Genomic DNA, 19217 nt, shown 5'->3' with positions numbered 1-19217 from the left:
TAAATACTCAAGTACCTTAGTTCTCGTATGTCTGCTGATGACATGCTCTTTGGGTCTTTTCTATTTTTCTTATGTTCTTAAATTAATTATATCTTCTCATACAACTCCTAACTTTACTCTCCCAAAATTATAATATCGTTGCATACTTTCTTTGTATCTTACATTTACCCATACTAAATCAATTCCTTTCCTGTTATATGTCCATGAAGTTCTAGAACTGTTCACGTGGAGGTTTGTTTTGATGTTCTCTCAATTTATTGGGCTGTTCTTGCTTTGCCAACTCACTTTCCACTTTTACAGTTGAAGGAATCCATGTAAGAACTAGGATGTTTCTAGCTTTCCAGTTCTCAGCAATCCCAGCCATCTTCCTAAACGTCCTAATAATCATTAATTGAAGAACAAACTACCGTGTCACTTGATGCTTCAAAAACCACAATAATTTTCCTTTCTCAAAGGTCTTGGCATGAACAGCTTGTCTCTATTTTATAAGCTGTCAGCTAAAATGGCTCAACTGGGGGTTGTATGGTCTCCCTTGAATACAGATCATTCACAAGACTTTTATGTTCTAGAAGTTCACCCAAACTGGTGGGCCAGACGATTTCATTCTTTTCACTTCAAAACTTTCCTTGGCAGCTTGGCTGTCTCACAACATGATGGCTCTATCACAAGTGTGGGGTGATATGAATGAAAATGGGCCTCATAGTCTCATACACTTGAATTTCAGTTTCCAATTGTTGGAACTGTTGAGGAAGGATTAGAAGGTGTGCCCTTGTCGGAGGAGGTGTGAGTGGCAGGGGTAGACTTTGAGGTTTCAAAAACCTACACCATTCTTAATTGGTTTAGTGCTTGTGGATCAAGATGCTATCAAATGCTAACATAATTAACATCAGAGAGTTTTGTGCAGCGCTCTGATGGGAACAGATATAAGACCCACAGCCAAACAGAAGTTGGAGCACTGAAATCCTGCAGAAGAGCAGGAGAAAAGATTATAGGAGCCATAGGGGTCAAGGAGACGAGAAGAAAACATCCCACAGTATCAACTTACTAAAGCTCATAAGGAGCTTACAGAGACTGAACCAGCACTCAGGGAGCCTGTATGGGTCTGACCTAGATTATCTGTATATATGTTATAGTCGTGTAGCTTGGTATTCTTGTGAGAATCCTAGCAATGGTAGCCAGGGCTGTCTCCGACTCTTTTGCCTGTGTCAGGACATATTTTCTTCTACTGGGTTTCCTTGTCCATCCTTGATTTGAGGGTTTGTGCCTAGTCTAGCCTTATTGCATCTTGTTATGCTGTATTCAGTTGCTATCTCTGGCAAGCCTGCTCTTTTCAGAAGAGCGGGTCTATTTGGGGGAGAGAGGAGGAGTGGGGAGGGACTTGCAGGAGAGAAGAGAGGGTAAACTGGGTTAGGATGTAATATATGAGAGAATGAATAAAAATGGAAAATGGCGTAAGCTCTCAGCTAATGCTCTAGCAGCATGCCTGTCATACCGCCTGCCATACTGCCCACCACAATGATACTGGACTCTCACCTAACTCTCTGAAACTATAAGCTCCAAATAAACTTTCTTATATAAGTTGCCTTTTCTGGTGTCTTATCACTGCAATAGAAAAGCTGCTGGGGCTTTCTGCTCTTTGACGTTGCCTAGGAAGCATCGCTGAACGCTCTTATCACCCTGTGGTCATGTCTAAGTCAGAGTCCTCCAAGGAGCCAGAACAGCTGCGGTAGCTCTTCATTGGAGGGCTGAGCTTCGAAACAACTGATGAGAGTCTGAGGAGCCATTTTGAGCAATGGGGAACACTCACCGACTGTGTGGTAATGAGAGATCCAAACACCAAAAGATCCAGAGGCTTTGGGTTTGTCACATACGCCACTGTGGAGGAAGTGGATGCTGCCATGAATGCAAGACCACACAAAGGTGAATGAAGAGTTGTGAACTTAAAGAGAGCTGTGTCAGAGAAGATTCTCACAGACGGTGCCCACTTAGCTGTGAAGAAGATCTTTGCTGGTGATATTAAAGAAGACACTGAAGAACATCACCTATGAGTTTATTTTGAGCAGTACAGGAAAATTGAAGTGATTGAAAATATGACTGACAGAGGCAGTGGAAAAAAGAGGGGCTTTGCTTTTGTCACCTTTGACGACCATGACTCTGTGGAAAAGATTGTTATTCAGAAATACCACACTGTGAATAGCCACAACTGTGAAGTAAGAAAGGCTCTGTCGGCTAGTGCTTCGTCCAGCCAGAGAGGTCAAAGTGATTCCGGAAACTTTGGCGGTGGTCGTGGAGGTGGCTTCGGTGGCAATGACAATTTTGGATGAGGAGGGAACTTCAGTGGCTGTGGTGGCTTTGGTGGCAGGCATGGTGGTGGTGGATATGGTGGCAGTGGGAAGGGCTATAATGCATTTGGCAATGATGGAAGCAATTTTGGAGGTGTCAGAAACTACAATGATTTTGGCAATTACAACAACCGGTCATCAAATTTTGGACCGATGAAAGGAGGAAACTTTGGAGGCAGGAACTCTGGCCCTTATGGTAGCAGGGGCCAGTACTTTGCTAAACAATGAAACCAAAGTGGCTATGGAGGTTCCAGCAGCAGCAGTAGCTATGACAGTGGCAGGAGGTTCTAATTACAGTCAGGAAACAAAGCTTGAGGGAGAGAGAGCCAGAGAAGTGACAGGAAGCTACAGGTTACAACAGATTTGTGAACTCAAGCCAAGCACAGTGGTGGTAGGCCTAGCTACTACAAAAAGAAGACATGTTTTAGACAGTACTCATGTGTGTGGGCAAAAACTCCAGGACTGTATCTGTGACTAATTGTGTAACAAGTTATTTTAGTTTCTGTTCTGTGGAAAGTGTAAAGCATTCCAACAAAGGGTTTTACTGTAGACCTTTTTCACCCATGCTGTTGATTGCTAAATGTAAAAGTCTGATCATGACACTGAATAAATGTCTTTAAAAAAAAAGAAAAGAAAAAAGAAAAGCAGCTGGGATGCAGTGTTGGCTTCTTTAACTGAAGAAATAGAAGCAGTTGTGTATTCCAGCAGTGGCTAGGTCCAGAGACTGGCATTTTCATTTCTCCTGTATTCTCTTGATCATATATATTTAAGTGAATGAAATATAAGTCCATTAACTCCTTATTTTATAAAAAGTTATAGACTATTAGGATCGTGCTTTAAAACTATCACACTGATATAGTTACTACCAAAACTTTATTTTTTTATTATTATTTAGACTCAAAAAGTTTTCTTGGAGTAGAACTAAACCAAAGACCCTCTGAATTGTACTAATTATAAGATACTTCATCATTTATTTCACACACATTTTCTTCAAAGCCTAAGTAATCACACTAAGTATCACAAAGCTTACTTTGCATGGTTCTTTATAAATATAGATTTCTTCCCTAACATGTACAACATGTAATGAAACATCCTTTGAATATACAACTTCTTGCTTTCCTCTCATCTACAATGGCAAATACTGTCTCCAATCTTTAACTATCTCCTATATGCAGAGAATTGATCCAGAGCAGCAGTATTTAGAAGTCAAAGTACATTTCAATCAAATACTAGTAGGCATGGGGAAGAAATGGACAAGAGACTCATGTATATGTGTCTATGATCTTTAGAAAGTCTCTCGGGGCCTACTGGAGTCTGAACTCAGATAAAAGATATTTCAAAAGAAATAGGTAAAAATAAACACATCAAGGTATTTATGTCCAAAATCATTGGGCAGTGTGTTGAAACAAGAGAAGATGAATCAAAAGAAAATTAAATATATGAGCACACATGGCCTCTTTCCACATTCTTCAATATTCTTTTACATTTTCATTTATTTGTTATTGTGGAGATGGAATAAATTTGTGCATGAAAAGCAAATGGTTTACCACTGAGACATAGTCTCAATTCTTTCCTATGGTCTTTATAGACTCCACCCTACAGTCTGGGTAATTATTACTCAAATTTCAGACCTTAGCTAAATTATCACTTTCTTGGAAGTTATTTCCTGGCTATTTCTGTAAGATAATTACATTCTGGTATACTTCAGAGCAGTCTGTTTATTTCAGACAATCTGATGGTTATTTCATCAAATAGTTCTTGTCTGGTCCATGTAACAGTTTCCTCCATTAAAGCAGGAGGAATAAATATGTATCCTTCTACTTAGAAGATATATGCAAAGTAATCATCAAAGCAAACAAGAAAGAGAAAGAAGGAAGGACAAAGAGAAGAGAAGGCAGCAGACAATGAATCTGATGATGTTGCAAGAGGGAAAGAAAGGAAGTTTGCTATATAATGATTTTAAATGAAGTGTCTATGGAGAAGATGAGACATGAATCTGACATTGAAAGAGAAAGTAATATCTAGGTAGGTAGGTATGTTGAAGAACAGAGGAAAAAGGAGAGATGACATTCTAGAAAATGGGGACATAAATGAGAATATGTGTGTGTGTGTGTGTGTGTGTGTGTGTGTGTGATTAGAGATTGTTTGTTCTAAAGACTAGCTAAAATATTCTCTAAGGGATAAATTAAAACCAGATAGCATGCATTGTGCTGTCCTGAATAATGACCTATAGACAAATGGTACTTTCAGTCTTAAGGAAAGAATTCTCCCTTTGTAATGAAGTGTGGTAAATGCAGAGACTCACACCTCCTCAAGGTGCTAAGAATAAATGACAGTTAAGGGTTCTTCCCTGAACAAGACATTTCTAACATGTCCTCTGAGACTCAGTATGAAAGGAGGGACGACACCGTGGAAGAGGAGGCAAAAAAGAATATATGAGCTGGAAGATAGGGAGGATTATAAAATGCCATTTTCTGGGAAAGATGAAGCCATTACATTCCTGAACTGACAGCAGCTGTTGCTACCTGCATGGGCCCTGCATGTAACCAACCTCATCACCAGTCAGTCTATTTATAGATGAGTGAGGGCCTTCCCTTGATGAACTGATACATTCTCAGGGAAGGCGACTTATTGTCTTTGTTTGTACATCTGCTGGTGAGCCAAACCAATGGTCACACAGATAACCTTGGTTAAACTCCGTGATTCAAAAAACAACTAAAAAGCATGGATGTGGAAAGGGATTTGGAAGAGTTTTGCAGGGGTAGAAGGTGAGAGTAACTAGAATGCATCTCATTTATGTATAAAATTTTCAAAGAATAAATTTAATCTATTATCTAAGAAAAATGAAATGTAAAAAGCAGATATGGAAGAAGAAAACTTTCGTTTTCGAATTTCCTCACATTCATTTCCTTCAACAGGAATTATCCTACCCAAATTTGAAAGGCATATCTAATCTAGGTCCTCAAATTACCCACATCATGAACCTATTCTGTTCCTGAGAATGAACAAAGCTGAGACTAGAAGCCTGTTTATTATTGTTTAGCAGCATAAAAGAGTGTAGTATTAAACAATTACATTTCATTCTCATGTTTCCCTGAATGAAAATAGGATCATGTTCAATTTGAAAGAACGGCATTCAGAAAAAAAGGCTCTGACTCATTCCTCATATCTACAATTTATGGGTATTTAGAGAATCACTAAAGTCTTCAGCATGTGTGTGTGTGTGCATGTGGTCAGTATTCTGAAGTGTGTGTGTGCATGCACATGTGCTTGTATATATATGTGTGTGTGTGTGTGTGCATGCGTGTGTGTGTGTGTGTGTGTGTGTGTGTGTGCATGAGAGAGAGAGAGAGAGAGAGAGAGAGAGAGAGAGAGAGAGAGAGAGAGAGAGCACTCAAAGGAATACATTTAGCTAAAGTAAATCTTCCACAATGGTATCTTCTCTATGTGTGAAAATTCAAAGTTCAGTAAAAAAAAATCGATAGAATTCTGATTTAGAATTTTGGTTTCTTACACTCATTTGATACTAGTTATCAAACAATACATCACTGTCCTCCAAAATGGATATATGTTATATTTGTGATTTTGTGGAATAATATGGATTTTATAAGGCAGAAAAATCAAGATCTTCGAATCAGACCATGAATGAAATGTATTGTCATCTATCCAAATTATTTCAGGCTCAGTTTCTTCATCTGTAAAAGTAAGATATGATAACTTTACGCATTGTTACTCGAATGCACATAATATGTCCAACACAGCTGCTAACATCCAGTAATTATTATTCTTTCCTTTAACACCATAAAATATAAACCATGGGTTGGGTTAAAATTTGCACACGATTCCTTTTACAATATTTGAAATGGTTTATTCACTATATTTGAAGTGATTTGTTCAATGTATTAACATGAATTAAGAATTTTAGGGGGCTGGAGAGATGGCTCAATCAAGAAGAACACTGGCCAGTTACTCTTCCAGATGGATCCAGGTCCAATTCCCAGCACTCACATGGTAGCTCACACTGTCTATAGCTCCAATTCCGGGGGATCTGTCACCTTCACAGACATACATGTAGTCAGAACACCAATAAACATAAAACAAAGAAATCTTAAGAAAGTAAGTTTTTACATTTATCGAGTATTTACTATATGCCAGACATTATGCTAGGTACAAGGCAAATATCCATTCTATGCCTAAAAATATACTTTTCCTTGAGAATAAAATTGCTAACAAAAATCTCTTTCTTACTTTATCCATTGCGAATAGCTCCATCACGTGTTGGCTATAATGTTAGCCAAGGAGTTCTGCCTAATTTCTTTTCTTTGTGTTTCCCATGTAGGTAAAGAATTGCCTTGTTTGAGATTTCTATTTTAAAATATTTAGTTTAGTTTGAAAACATCAAATTTATCATTAATAAACTAAAGCTCTCTTTGCAGTATTTTACAAACCTCAAACAGCTGTGACTTTTGTTAAAAGCTTTATTCTTCCCATTAATATTTGTACCTGATTAAGCTTCAATACAGGTGCACATGGCTTGGTAATCATACTTTTATATTTTGCATTCAGATTAGTGGCACAGGAATTTGCATAAATTTGTTATGCACTGATGCAAAAATGAATGCTCAAGCAACTTTTATTTTTATCTAATCAAATCACTGCTTAATGAAAAACGACTGACTGCTTGCCGAGGTGCACTGAGCCACACTCTGGGGACTCCAAGCATTTACAATTCAGTGGGAGTTCCCTGCCAGTATTTGACTTCAAGACAACTAAAGTATTAGTGAAAACTCTGCTCCACAAAACCAATCTGATCTTCGCTACTCATGAGGAGAGAGCTTCAGATGGTCCTCTCTTTACAAAAATCCATTTTACAGTAGTAAACATTTTTTTTTTTAATGTCAGATGGGTCTGTAGCAACAGCGTCAATATTCCCAGTTAAAAGCACACTTGTCACCCACAAGGAGGCTTAAGAATCATGCTGTCCCAAAATCGATTGTCTGCCTTACCAAAATGGTATCAGACTCAATAAGGTAGGAAACTTATATCCCCTTTGTTGCCTCACCATCTTTTAGAAGAGGGATATAGAAGATAGTAAAGAGATGGCATATCCTATGCTTCTACGTGAATTTTTTTTTATTTTTTATTGGTTATTTTGTTTATTTACATTTCAAATGTTATCCCCCTTCCTAGTTTCCCCTCCGAAAAACCCCATCCTACCCTCTTGCTTCTATAAGGGTGCTCCCCACTTTAATTTTTTTTTTTCTGGATGTATGACTGTTCACCACATATATGCAATGCCTTCAGACGCCAGAAGCAGATGTCACATAACGTGGGACTGGTGTTACTGTTGTGAGCTGTAGTGCGGGTGCTGGTCATTGAACCTAAGTTCTCTAGAAAGACAACCTGACCTCTTAACCTGTGAGTCATCACTACAGCTCAGATTTATACGTTAAGAACAATTGATTGATCTTATATGGCCCCATTTGTTTATGTGTAGTTGATGTCTATATCTAACTAAATTTTCAAATTATATTACTCTATCTATATCTCAACATTATAAATGAGAATTTACAAATACAATGAATGAAAAATAGTAAAGAAAGAAGAAGATCTTTCTAGTACGCTTATGTTTATGTTCTCAGTGCATTCTAATACACCGTTTTAATGGTACATAAAAGGGTTCAATAAATATTTGCCTAAATGAATAAATGTACTGTGAAGTTCCTGGCACAGTTATTAGTCCCTCCATATGTTTGATTGTTTGTTTTTTAAATAACTGAGTAAGCTACTGAAGAAATGTTTAAGCTGCTTATACTGTCTCACATCTAATCCAAACAGTAAGTAGAACATTAGTGGAAAACACACAGAAAACTGTTAATGAAAATTCCATGAAGAATTAGTCCACTCTGCTTTTCAAAGTCTGTCAGTGTTAGCTGTTTGGCTAAGCCCTTCCAAGAGAAATTTGTAAAAATAAATATTTTGAGTATACACTATTGCTTTCCAAAATATTTTCAAAAGTAACCTCCAGAATATATTTTCATAAATTCTTCCACAAATTAAAAATTCACAGCTCCTCATATAGTTCCACCCTGAAGGGCAATCATTTTATTTTCTCCCCATGAACATTCAAGATTGTTCAAAATGTATTCAGTCCATGTTTTTATCCACACTTATTTATCCATCTCCATTTTTCCTGCTTCCTGACCCCATGTCTCTACTCAGCAATCCCATCGTGCATAGCAAAGACATTCTTTCAGAAGCCTGCATTCCGGTTCTCAGCATAGAAATATTTCTACTGAGGAATCCCACACTTGCCCTGTGGTTGGGTTAGCTTGTTATCTGCTTGCAGGTAGACTCTAATGAAACCCACGCTCTTCACTGGCTTTCTACTTGGGCTTGGATTCCTTCGCTTTGCTCTCTAGTCTAGACCTATATTTCTGTGCCTGTCAGTCATCTTTCAAATATGTGTCCTGAATCTAAAAGCAACCGCTAAAAAAAATGTGTGTCCTTGGTTCAGCACAATTTATCTTACCACTAGGGAAGTTAGGGGGTATGGTGGAGGGATGTACATTCCACTGAAAGGAAGTCGGTAACATTATCTATATATGAATCTCTTTGAATGCTGTGGTTGCACAGGGCTTTTCCCCCCACTGTTTTCAAGCCCAGTGAAGCAAGAACCATGCTCCTTTTTTCTGCCTTCGGCTAAAGGAAAGCTCAAAGGCTATTAACCTTCCAAAAGGCTTTGGGAAGTACCAAATGACCACAGGGAACTCTCTTGTGCTCCCAACATTTTATGCTGTGTAACCAGAGAATATCTGAAGTTTCTTTGAACTAATGATAATTTTTACATTTTAAAGTGGTAATTATTACCATATAAGCCAAAGTGTTTACTTTTCCTCCGTTACTCCACTGTGGCTTACAACCAGAGGGGGGGACACTCTGAGCGTGAACAAACATCCCTTACAAAGCTCTGTAAGCCAACTGCAATTACTTTCATAGGAGAAGAATAAAATTGAATAAATCAAAGATTTTGAAACTAAAATCAGAAGTAGCTGAAGAAAGACTAGAGCAAGCAAGAGGCTTCAAAAATGATTTCATGAGAGCAGTAATAACTTTGAAATATCTACTGTTATACATTTAGAAATACTGGGGGAAGTACTAATAAACACACACCCCTTAGAACAAGAGGAAATGCAGGCATAACACTGCATTTCAAGGTCAATTACATTCTCTAATGAGCCAAGCCAGCTCTTGCTTAGCCCTCTGAGTTGATCTCAAGCAGAATTCTAAGCAGACAGTAATTTGTTTGTCTATATTCTACAAAAATCATAAGCTGAGTAACAGGCATTTCCATTGGTTCACTTCAAGCAGGTTAGCTCTGTTCACAATAGACAGTAAAATTACCACTGGGATGTTTTAGAATGATGTCACTATGTGCTGTTACTTCAACGTTCCTTGTTACTGAAATCTAAAAGGGAATCACTCTGCCAGATTTTGTAGGATATCAAAAAAATTCTGTCTTTCTTCTAGAATGGTTCTTTCATGACTCTAGATTTAAAAAAAAAATCTTCCTTGAAGGTTAGCATAATCAAGGATCAACCGTTTGGGGTTAAATGTTAGCTACACTTTCTGGCATAGTAAATACTTCCTTTGAATACACAACTTTGGAATATTTATAATCAGTTGAAGTCTCAAAGCACTAAAAGTTTTCACTTACGTTTTTTAAAAATAAATGCCATTTTCTTACTGAACAAATGGCCTGACCCAACATTATATGATACTATTTTCAGTCGCATTAAATAAATATTTACTGAGTACCTCCTATAAGCTAGCCTAGTATTGCTAGGAAATTCCAAATAAATGAAAGACTGACCTCCTTGCCCTTCGGGCATTGCAATTATCCAAGGAAATATAATTTAGTTGTATGTGTACAAGCATCCCAAACCTTCAGTGAAGTGAAAAGGTTTCATGAAAGGCCCCACAACTTTCTTTTAGACCACCAAACCCTCTCATAGTTATTTACTTCAGAATCTATCGCACACATAAGGTCACACAAAAGCCCCAAGGAAATAGCAGTAAGTACTTCTAAATGCTTATAAAGCAAGAAAAAGTTTTTGAAAATATAGTTGACCCTTCTTTCATCTCACTGAATAATATGAACATAAGCCATCACAGCCAAGATTAGATTTGCAATAAACAGATTTTTGAGATTATCAGGCTCAGGAGTTTTGCTTCAGTTTTTAATTATACAATACTGTACCAAAACTACTTTGTCTCATCTACCCTCAATATTATCCTGAGCTATAATTTAGTTCAGAGAAGTTTAGTCAGTAAAATGCAATGAAAAATCTCTGGACAAGATGTGAAAATTACCTCTTAATATTCCTTACATATCAACTCATTGGGTCAAACTACCTATGCAAAATGGGATGAATTATAAGTTTAATCTCACTATTTATCTCCCATATTATTTCATTATATGAAAGTGATTTTTCCCTTGTAGTGAATCTCAGAGTTGAAGTTAAGAACTATGGTACTTGGGGGTTACTCTAATAACTGGGTAATTTAGGTGCCAGTTTGTAATGGTAAGTAATTTTACTGACCAGTGGTGAAATTTTGTTTCTTGTTTCCCAGTTGACATCTCATTTGACTTTATTTGTCAACAACTTGCAAAAATTTGGGTATAAAAATAAAAAAATGGAGGGTTGGGGTTTCAACTCAGTGGTAGAGTGCTTGCCTAGGAAGAAGCGCAAAGCCCTGGGTTGGTCCCCAGCTCAAAAAAATAAAATAAAAATGTATATAAAAATTTTAAATGAATATAGAGATTAAAAACAAGAGGTCCATGTCATATCTCAATATACATTTCTATTCATTGAAATAATTGAGCTGTTAGATTACTAAATGGTTTGATTGAGAAAATGAAAAAAATCAAAGACAAATCTCTATCACCATGTGCAATAAATATATTTTTGAAAATTTGAGTCAAACTTGAATTTTTATAAATTGAATCATTTTCCCATTGATTTACAAATAATATTAGCAGTGATCTGTTTCTACTTCTGAACTTCAGTTGGTAATTTATATCCCTTTAGTCTATTTTTCTCACTATTTCATTTTATGGCAAATAAAAGTTGATAAGCAGATATTTCAATGTTCCATGGGTGGTTTATTAAAATGCTGTTGTCATTTTTGAAAAGGAGTAAGGCAGACCAGCAATATGATCAATTACATTATAATGAGCCCCACTGGTAAGACTGGGACCTATTGGCTTTCTTACAAGAAGATGCCCTGGTGAAACAGTAGGTGTGGGGGAGAGAGAGACTGTAGTAAAATGAGAAACTCTACTTTGATATCCAAGCCATTGAAGTGATCTCCTCACGTAGGCTTTACTTCTAGAGTATTATTCACAAGGGTATTTAACTGGACACTGTAGTTTAATGACCTCAGAGTCACCAATGCAGACGTCTACATCCACACATAGTCTGAAAAAGAAGCAGATGGCTGGAAAACTCTTACTGAGATTCTCTAATGATTTCCAAAGGTATAACAGCAAGTAGCTTTTATGTATAAATGATGTTCACCATATGGTAAAGCATGATTGAATATTTTATATAAAAATCAAACTATTATAGTAAGATTGAATAAAGCTGAGGCTAATTAAAAGTAAACTTTCTTCAATAAATAATGGACTAGGTTTAGAACACAAAGTCTAAATCAAGCTATGAAAAGGAAAAATGGGGAAAGAGATGTAGAAAGAATAAATGGGCTTTTATAATTGTAAAAGCTTTACTTTCTCAAGTACAGATCACAATTCCATTAAAGCATGGACCATTCTTTTAAAAATACACTTAGGGAAAATGAATCTAAAACATTGTAAGCATATTAAATACAATATAAAATAATATAACAGACAGCAAATTTCGGGTCTCATAACTAAGATCCCCAAATGCTGGAAATTGTGATTATATAACGTCAGCTGATAGGTCAGCTGAGGTAAGATTAGAGTTTAGAAATTAGAGTATTCAGATCCTGGTCAGCAAATCAAACACATTGTCTATCTAATGACATCTTTCCCTGACAGATGAATAAACCACTGATATCACCTGACTTTGATGACTGCAGCTATAAAAGAGAATGTTTATGCCACTATTGTAAGCACTAATAGATAAGCAACATTTAATGTAAGTATTGGCTGGTCTTATTGATCAAGAGAAGAGAAAAATATAGTTACAAGAAACAGACTATTGAAAATATGCTTTCTTCTGATCCTTTCTAATGAAATACAAGTTTTATTCACTCTGTCCTTTTTGTCATTCTCTTAAGCCATAATGCACAATTGTCATGCTAAAAACATGTATATATATATATATATATATATATATATATATATATATATACATACATGTGGCTTGAATAGAATGGCCCCCATAAGTTCATATATTTGTTTCCTTATTCACCAAGAAGTGGAACTCTAAAAGGATTAGAAGAGTTAAGAGGTGTGGTCTTGTTAGAGGAAGTGTCACTTAGGGTAGGCTTTAGGGTTTGTGGGTCTATGTCAGGCCCACAGTCTCTCTCTTTCTGCTTATGGAATTTAATGTAGCTTCAAGGTACTTCTCTAGTTAATTATACCTGTCTCTGTCAGCTCTCTGCCATACTGACAATAGACTAAGCCTTTGAAATTGTAAGCAAACCCCCAGTTAAATGCTTTCTTTTGTAAGAGTGGCCTTAGTCATGGTGTTTCTTTACAGCAATATACTGACCAAGACAGATACTATAGAATTGTGTGTGTGTGTGTGTGTGTGTGTGCGCGCGCGCGCGCACACATGTAAAGAAGAGTCTCAATCTTAGAAATTCCAACATAAAAATACTCAAAGATATAAAATGGAATCCCTTCCTCCACCTTCCTGCTGTCATCCCCACACCCATAAGCCTAGCTCTAGATCCAAGGCCTGAAACTCCTCTTTCTTTATAGGCCTCGTTCTCATGGTAGGTTTTCCAAGTGTTCCCTTTTTCATCCTTCATCCCACCTATTGCCCTCTCCAGACCCACATGCTTAGCTCTAAATTGATGGCCTTTAAATCCCTTTTGTTCATGAAGCTCCTTTGACTGGTGTGAAGATCCTGTCTTCTCACACTCTTACCTGCATCTGCTGACAACTATTATCCACAAGCCTAGTTATCTTTCTATGTCCACTTCGAGTCATGCAGCTTCTAAAGTGTCTCACCAAACATACAACCAAAGAGATCCACATGTCAAGCTCAAGCTATATGAACAAAAACACATGAAAGAAAGCACACCTCTCATCAAACTCACTGGTCCTACAAAAGTGTTCTGTAATGAGAATTACTAAAATAAACCTAATGACACAGGATTTACAAGGATAATCAAATTGATTTTATGAAAGACCTAAAGGGATTTAAAGAAAACACAAAGACTTCACATTAAATTCATAGAAAATAAATATCTGAGTGATGTCCAACAGAATACAAACGTGCAGCTGAATGAAATAAGGAATACAATTTCTGTTTGAAAACTGAAGTAAGGAGGTAGAAACATTGAAAAGAACAGAACCTGAAGTAAAGATGGAATCAAAAAACCTCAATATCCTAATTAGAAAATTCAGGAGAAAGCCTTAGAGGTAAAATGAGTATATCTGAAGAAAAGAACATTAGGACTCGAGAAAAGATCTAGACCAAACAAATGAATAATATAAAATACAACAACTGCAAAAAATGAACATGGAAGAAATGTGGAACACCATCAAAAGACAATCTTTGAATTATAGGAATAGATGAAGGGCAAGAATACCAGGACAATGGTATAGAGCAGTTCTTTAACAAGATTATAGAGGAAAAAATTTCCAAAACTAAAACAAAAACACCATTTGTCTGTTGTCTGCAAAGAACTCATTTTAGTTCTATGCCCAGCACCTTAGTATGAAAGGATGGGACATAGTATTCTAAGTGGGATCAGGAAGCAAGTAGCCATATTAATATCTGGCAAAATAGACATCCAACTAGGACTAAGCAGAAGATACTAAGTAAGGAATATCATTCTAATCAAGGGATTAATTAATAAAGACAATAAGGTAGAAAATATTTACATAACAAACTCAGGTGTGCCCATTTCCATTAAAAGCATGTCAAAAACTTTAAAATGCAGAATAATACTATCTCAGTGACAGTGACTTCAATGCCCCATTTTCTATAATAGATGACTTGGACAAAAAATAGAGAAACCTAAGGTTTAAATGACATCTTACATCAAATGGGCCTAGCATATAACTATAAAATACTCTACTCCACCAGACCCCCATATAGCAAATATGTATTATACTCGAGAGCACGTGAAATTTTTTCTATTATAAGCTACAGAGTGAATCACAAAACTGACCTTAACAAATACAAAAAAAGTCCTGAAATAATTCCATGTATACTGTATACATGTATCCATATGCAATAACATTTAAAATCAGCATCAAACAAAACTGTACTAACGTAATCCACGGAGATTAAACATATCAGTAATTAAAGATGTCAAAGAAGAAATAAAAGACAAAAATCAAAATACCCTTGGAACTAAATAAAAAATGAAAACGCTACACCACAAAATCTCTGGTATACATTAAAAAGCAGCCATAAACAGTACTAAGTGCCCCCCTTAAAATCAGAAAGAATAAAATTAAATAAGTTAATGATGAAACTCAAAAATTTGGAAGGTCAGAAACAACCAAACCCAGGAGATGATAAGAAATAAAATTCAAAGCAGAAATTAACAAATTAAAAACCAAGAAAAAATATAAAGAATCAGTGAGTCTGAGAACTAGTTCTTTGAAAAGATAAAGGTTGGCAGTCCCTTGACTCAACTAACTAAAAGAAAGAAAAAGATAACCCAACGAACGTAACAGAATCAGAAATGGGCAGGGAAACTCTGTAACAAACAGCAAAGAAGTAGAGATTATTATAATTGTTTTAAAATCTGCATTTCTGTAAGTTGGAAAAATCTAAAAAAAAATGGATTAATTTTATTCATTCAAAATATGAAAGTTAAACCAATAAGAGAAAGCATTTAAAGAGACCCAGAGCATAGATGGGGTTGAAATAAAAGGCCTTCTGGCCAAATGAACAAATGAACAAACAAACAAACAAAAAAACCCCACAAAACAAAAACCCAAAACAAACAAAAAACCAAAAGACCAGATGGGTTCACAGCATAGTTTTACAAGACTTTCAAAGAAGGACTACAAAACCAATGTTTTTTTTTTTTTTTTTTTTTTTTTTTGTTTTTTTCCGGAGCTGGGACCCAAACCCAGGGCCTTGCACTTCCTAGGCAAGCGCTCTACCACTGAGCTAAATCCCCAACCCAAAAAACCAATGTTTCTTAAATTTTATTAAAATGTAGAAATAACACGATCGATCTGAAATTTCTTCTGTGAATCCAGTATTACTCACAAGCCAAAAATCAAGTAATGACCCACAAAAAAAAAAATTATAGACCATCATCCCTAATTAACCTAAGTGTGGAAATACTAGCAAACTTAATGCAGGTTCATATCAAAAAGATTATCCACCATGATCAACTTGCCTTTATCCAGAAATACTGGGATGATTCAATATATACAAGTAATAAATAAACCATACAAGTGAACTTTAGACAGAAATCACATAATAATATCAATAGATACAGAAAATTCCTTTGATAAAATCAAACATTTTCATAATAAAAATCTAAGAAAGAATAGGGCTGGAAGGAATGTACCTCAACATAATAGAGGCTAGGTATGACAAACCCACTGTCTTAAGACATTATCCTAAATGGAGAAAAAAAAAATCCATTAATAGCAGGAATGAGACAAACCTACTGTCTATTCCTATTTATTGTGAATCTAATGCTGGAAGCGCTATGTAGGACAATAAGGCTAGAAATGGCAAGGGAAGTGATACAAATAGGGAAAAAACTAAAATCATCCCTATTTGCAGATGATATGATATTATACATGAGATCCCAAAATATCCACCAGAAAACTTCTAGAAACAACTTCAACAAAGTGGCATAGTTACTTACAGAAATCAGAAGCTTTTTAATACACTACCAACAAATACATTGAGAACTAGAACATGGAAAATATCACATTTATAATAGCATCAAAGTCAACAAAATATCTTGAAAATAAAACTAAGCAAGGAAGTGAAAGACCTCTACAATAAAAACTTCAAATCTCTGAAGAAAAAAGAATGAGAAAGTCATTAGAAGTAAGAAAGACATCATCCCACGTTAGTAGAACAGTAGAATTAATATTGTGAAAGCTACCCACCTATAATTTTTTAATTTTATTTTTAATGATGGTTTTTAAAATGCTTTAACCCTTTTTGTAACCCACCACCTATAAGAGGTAGTGGAAAAGAAAGGATATGTAGCCTGTTTAAATAGGTTGTTTGGAACAACTCCTGTCGGTGTTGTTTGGAAATCAGGAGTTTAGTTGACAGGTTAGCTGGCAGTGGCATCTCTATCCACTCCTGAACACTTCACGGGTACACCAGCAGTCTAATTCAATAGAGTGGGGTTAGCAACAGCAGTGATACGACCTAGAAGAGACAGTCAGCAGGAGGGACCAACAGGAACACCAGGAAAAATTATCAGCTGTGCCTCTCTCAGGGAAGTGAAGATCATTGAAGATGTGAGAGCCACAAGTGTTGTACAGCTAGCTGTACCAGAAAGCCAAACTCTGTCTCCATAGCTCCCTGGAGTCCTATTTCTACCCTCCAAACATCACATGTTCCCCATGTGCATTGTCTCAGCACTTGCATCCATCAGCCCAAGTCCTTGGATGTAGCAAGAATTTGCAGCACACCACCAGAAGTTTTTTCGGTACATTTCTCTCTATGGAGTTCTGACAAATGTAGTTCAACTATGCAATACATAGGCAGGCTAATACATGCCTGTAGTTAGCAAAGAATCTCTCATTGCATGTCCTTTCACGTGCTTGCTTTAGCAGAACATCCTGTGTCCTGTGTCCGCTTCAGCGAAATGTTCCTATTTCAGTCCATCTTAGCCTTTCACACTTGTGTCTACTTTAATAAAATGCTCCTTCCCGTGTTTGTCCCAGAAAATACCATCCGACTGATTTTCCGAAGAACCCTTAAGTTTTCATTTCACCCACCTATCAAAAGCAATTTAGGCGTTCAATACAATTTCAATTAAAATACCCACAACATTCTTCATAGGAAAGAAAAAAGTATCCTTGACACAGGCCTAAAGGAATCGCCTTCCTATTTATTCCACAGATACTTCCTCAGCAATGTTCATTCACAATAGTTAAAAAATGGAAACAACTCAAATGCCATTTAATAGATGAATGGATAATGAAAATGTGACACATAGACACCATGGAAGACTATTGAGCTATAAAGGAAATTAAATAATGAAATTTGTCTGTCAGTGGGGAAAAGCTTATATTAACTAAAGTAGCCCAGATCCAGAAAGACAACTGTCCCATATTCTCTCTAATCTGTGGTTACTAGCTACACATCTTCAGATATGAATATATAACACAGAATAAATGCAGAGATCAGGAAAGTACAAGGGGCAGGGCTTAAGGTGGGAATAGCAAGATACAGATAATATTCTAAAAGAGAAACTGAAAATCAGGGAGCCGGCTCCAACCGGGGCATCAGAAGAAGGTTCATATACATGGAAGAGAGAGTAGTGTCAGGTGGTCAGGCATTTCAAATGTGTCCAAAAGTTATATTTTGATGTAGGCCCTTGTTGCATCATAAAAGTTGAAGGTAAGGCCTCATCGCCGAAGACACCGTACACTTAGGATAGAGGACTTAACAATTTGAGTTGTATCTGTCCTGAAAGCCTCCTTTCTGCAGTCTAGCTTCTGTAGTACCAGAAAGTAGTATGCAAACTGCCAAGGGAGGGAAGCAATTAATAGTCCTATAGAGCTGGGACATCTATGAACTACAACAATGACTAGCATGCCAAGGATTCCATAAATGTCCAATAGTGTGGTACTCGTATGTCGGTGGTAATCAATAACTTCTGAGTAGACCTATGGCTGATTCAACAGGAGTGAAACCATGCCTGGTACTAGAAATACCCAGGGTTAGAGAGGTTTTGGATCTTAGAAGAAAATCTAGCACCACTTCTTTGCCAGACTAGCACAATTTCTTAACCACGTTTTAAATCTTATCTTCATATACACAGATAAATATAGCTGCCACACCCAATCAAAGAAGGTTTTTTTTTTCCTAAAGAAAATGGGAAAAAAGCACAGAAAAACACAAATGGACAGGATTTGGAGGTAAATGGATTGTGGAGAGCCTAGACCCAAAGTGCACTTCTGTAGCACAGATCTTGCGTGTTTGGCTCAGGGAATATTCTAGATACGAAGGCAGAAGAGCCAGAAGATCAGGAAGTCTGCTGAGAGATTGCCTTGCTCAGAAATGGCTGCCTGAGCAAGACCTGAATAAAGACAATACCAGCAGGCATTTTAATGGAGAAGGTAGAAAAATCTCATGAGGTCAAAAGAACTACAGGTAATGGATGACTGCGGAGAGAGGAAGAATTACTCTCTAAAAGGGATGGGTCTCCTGGTGGAGGAACACAAATAACAAAAAAGGACTCAACAAGTTATATTTATATATTTGTATACATATACATACATATGGATCAATAATAATCAAATAAAAGGGTGATTTGAGACTGAGGGAAACAGAAGGGGCTATAGCGGAAGATATGGGAGGGAGAAAAGAGAAAAGACATACGTATATTTTATTTAAAATACATTTAATTTTTAAGTGTAAAAAGAATGCAATACAAGAAATTAGGGGTATATTATCATAAGAAAATGATTATTAAATTTAATTATTA

The 19217-nt window shown here is 36.4% G+C and overlaps 1 pseudogene; it reads left to right on the top strand.

The window, feature by feature from the left end:
- The first annotated feature begins 1685 nt into the window (after positions 1-1685).
- Positions 1686-2633, top strand: LOC116888841 (annotated as a pseudogene).
- Positions 2634-19217: the final 16584 nt, after the last annotated feature.

This window comes from Rattus rattus, chromosome X (genome assembly GCF_011064425.1).
Source record: "Rattus rattus isolate New Zealand chromosome X, Rrattus_CSIRO_v1, whole genome shotgun sequence".
NCBI classification, from domain to species: Eukaryota; Metazoa; Chordata; class Mammalia; order Rodentia; family Muridae; genus Rattus; species Rattus rattus.
This window is presented reverse-complemented; position numbering and strand designations above follow the sequence as displayed.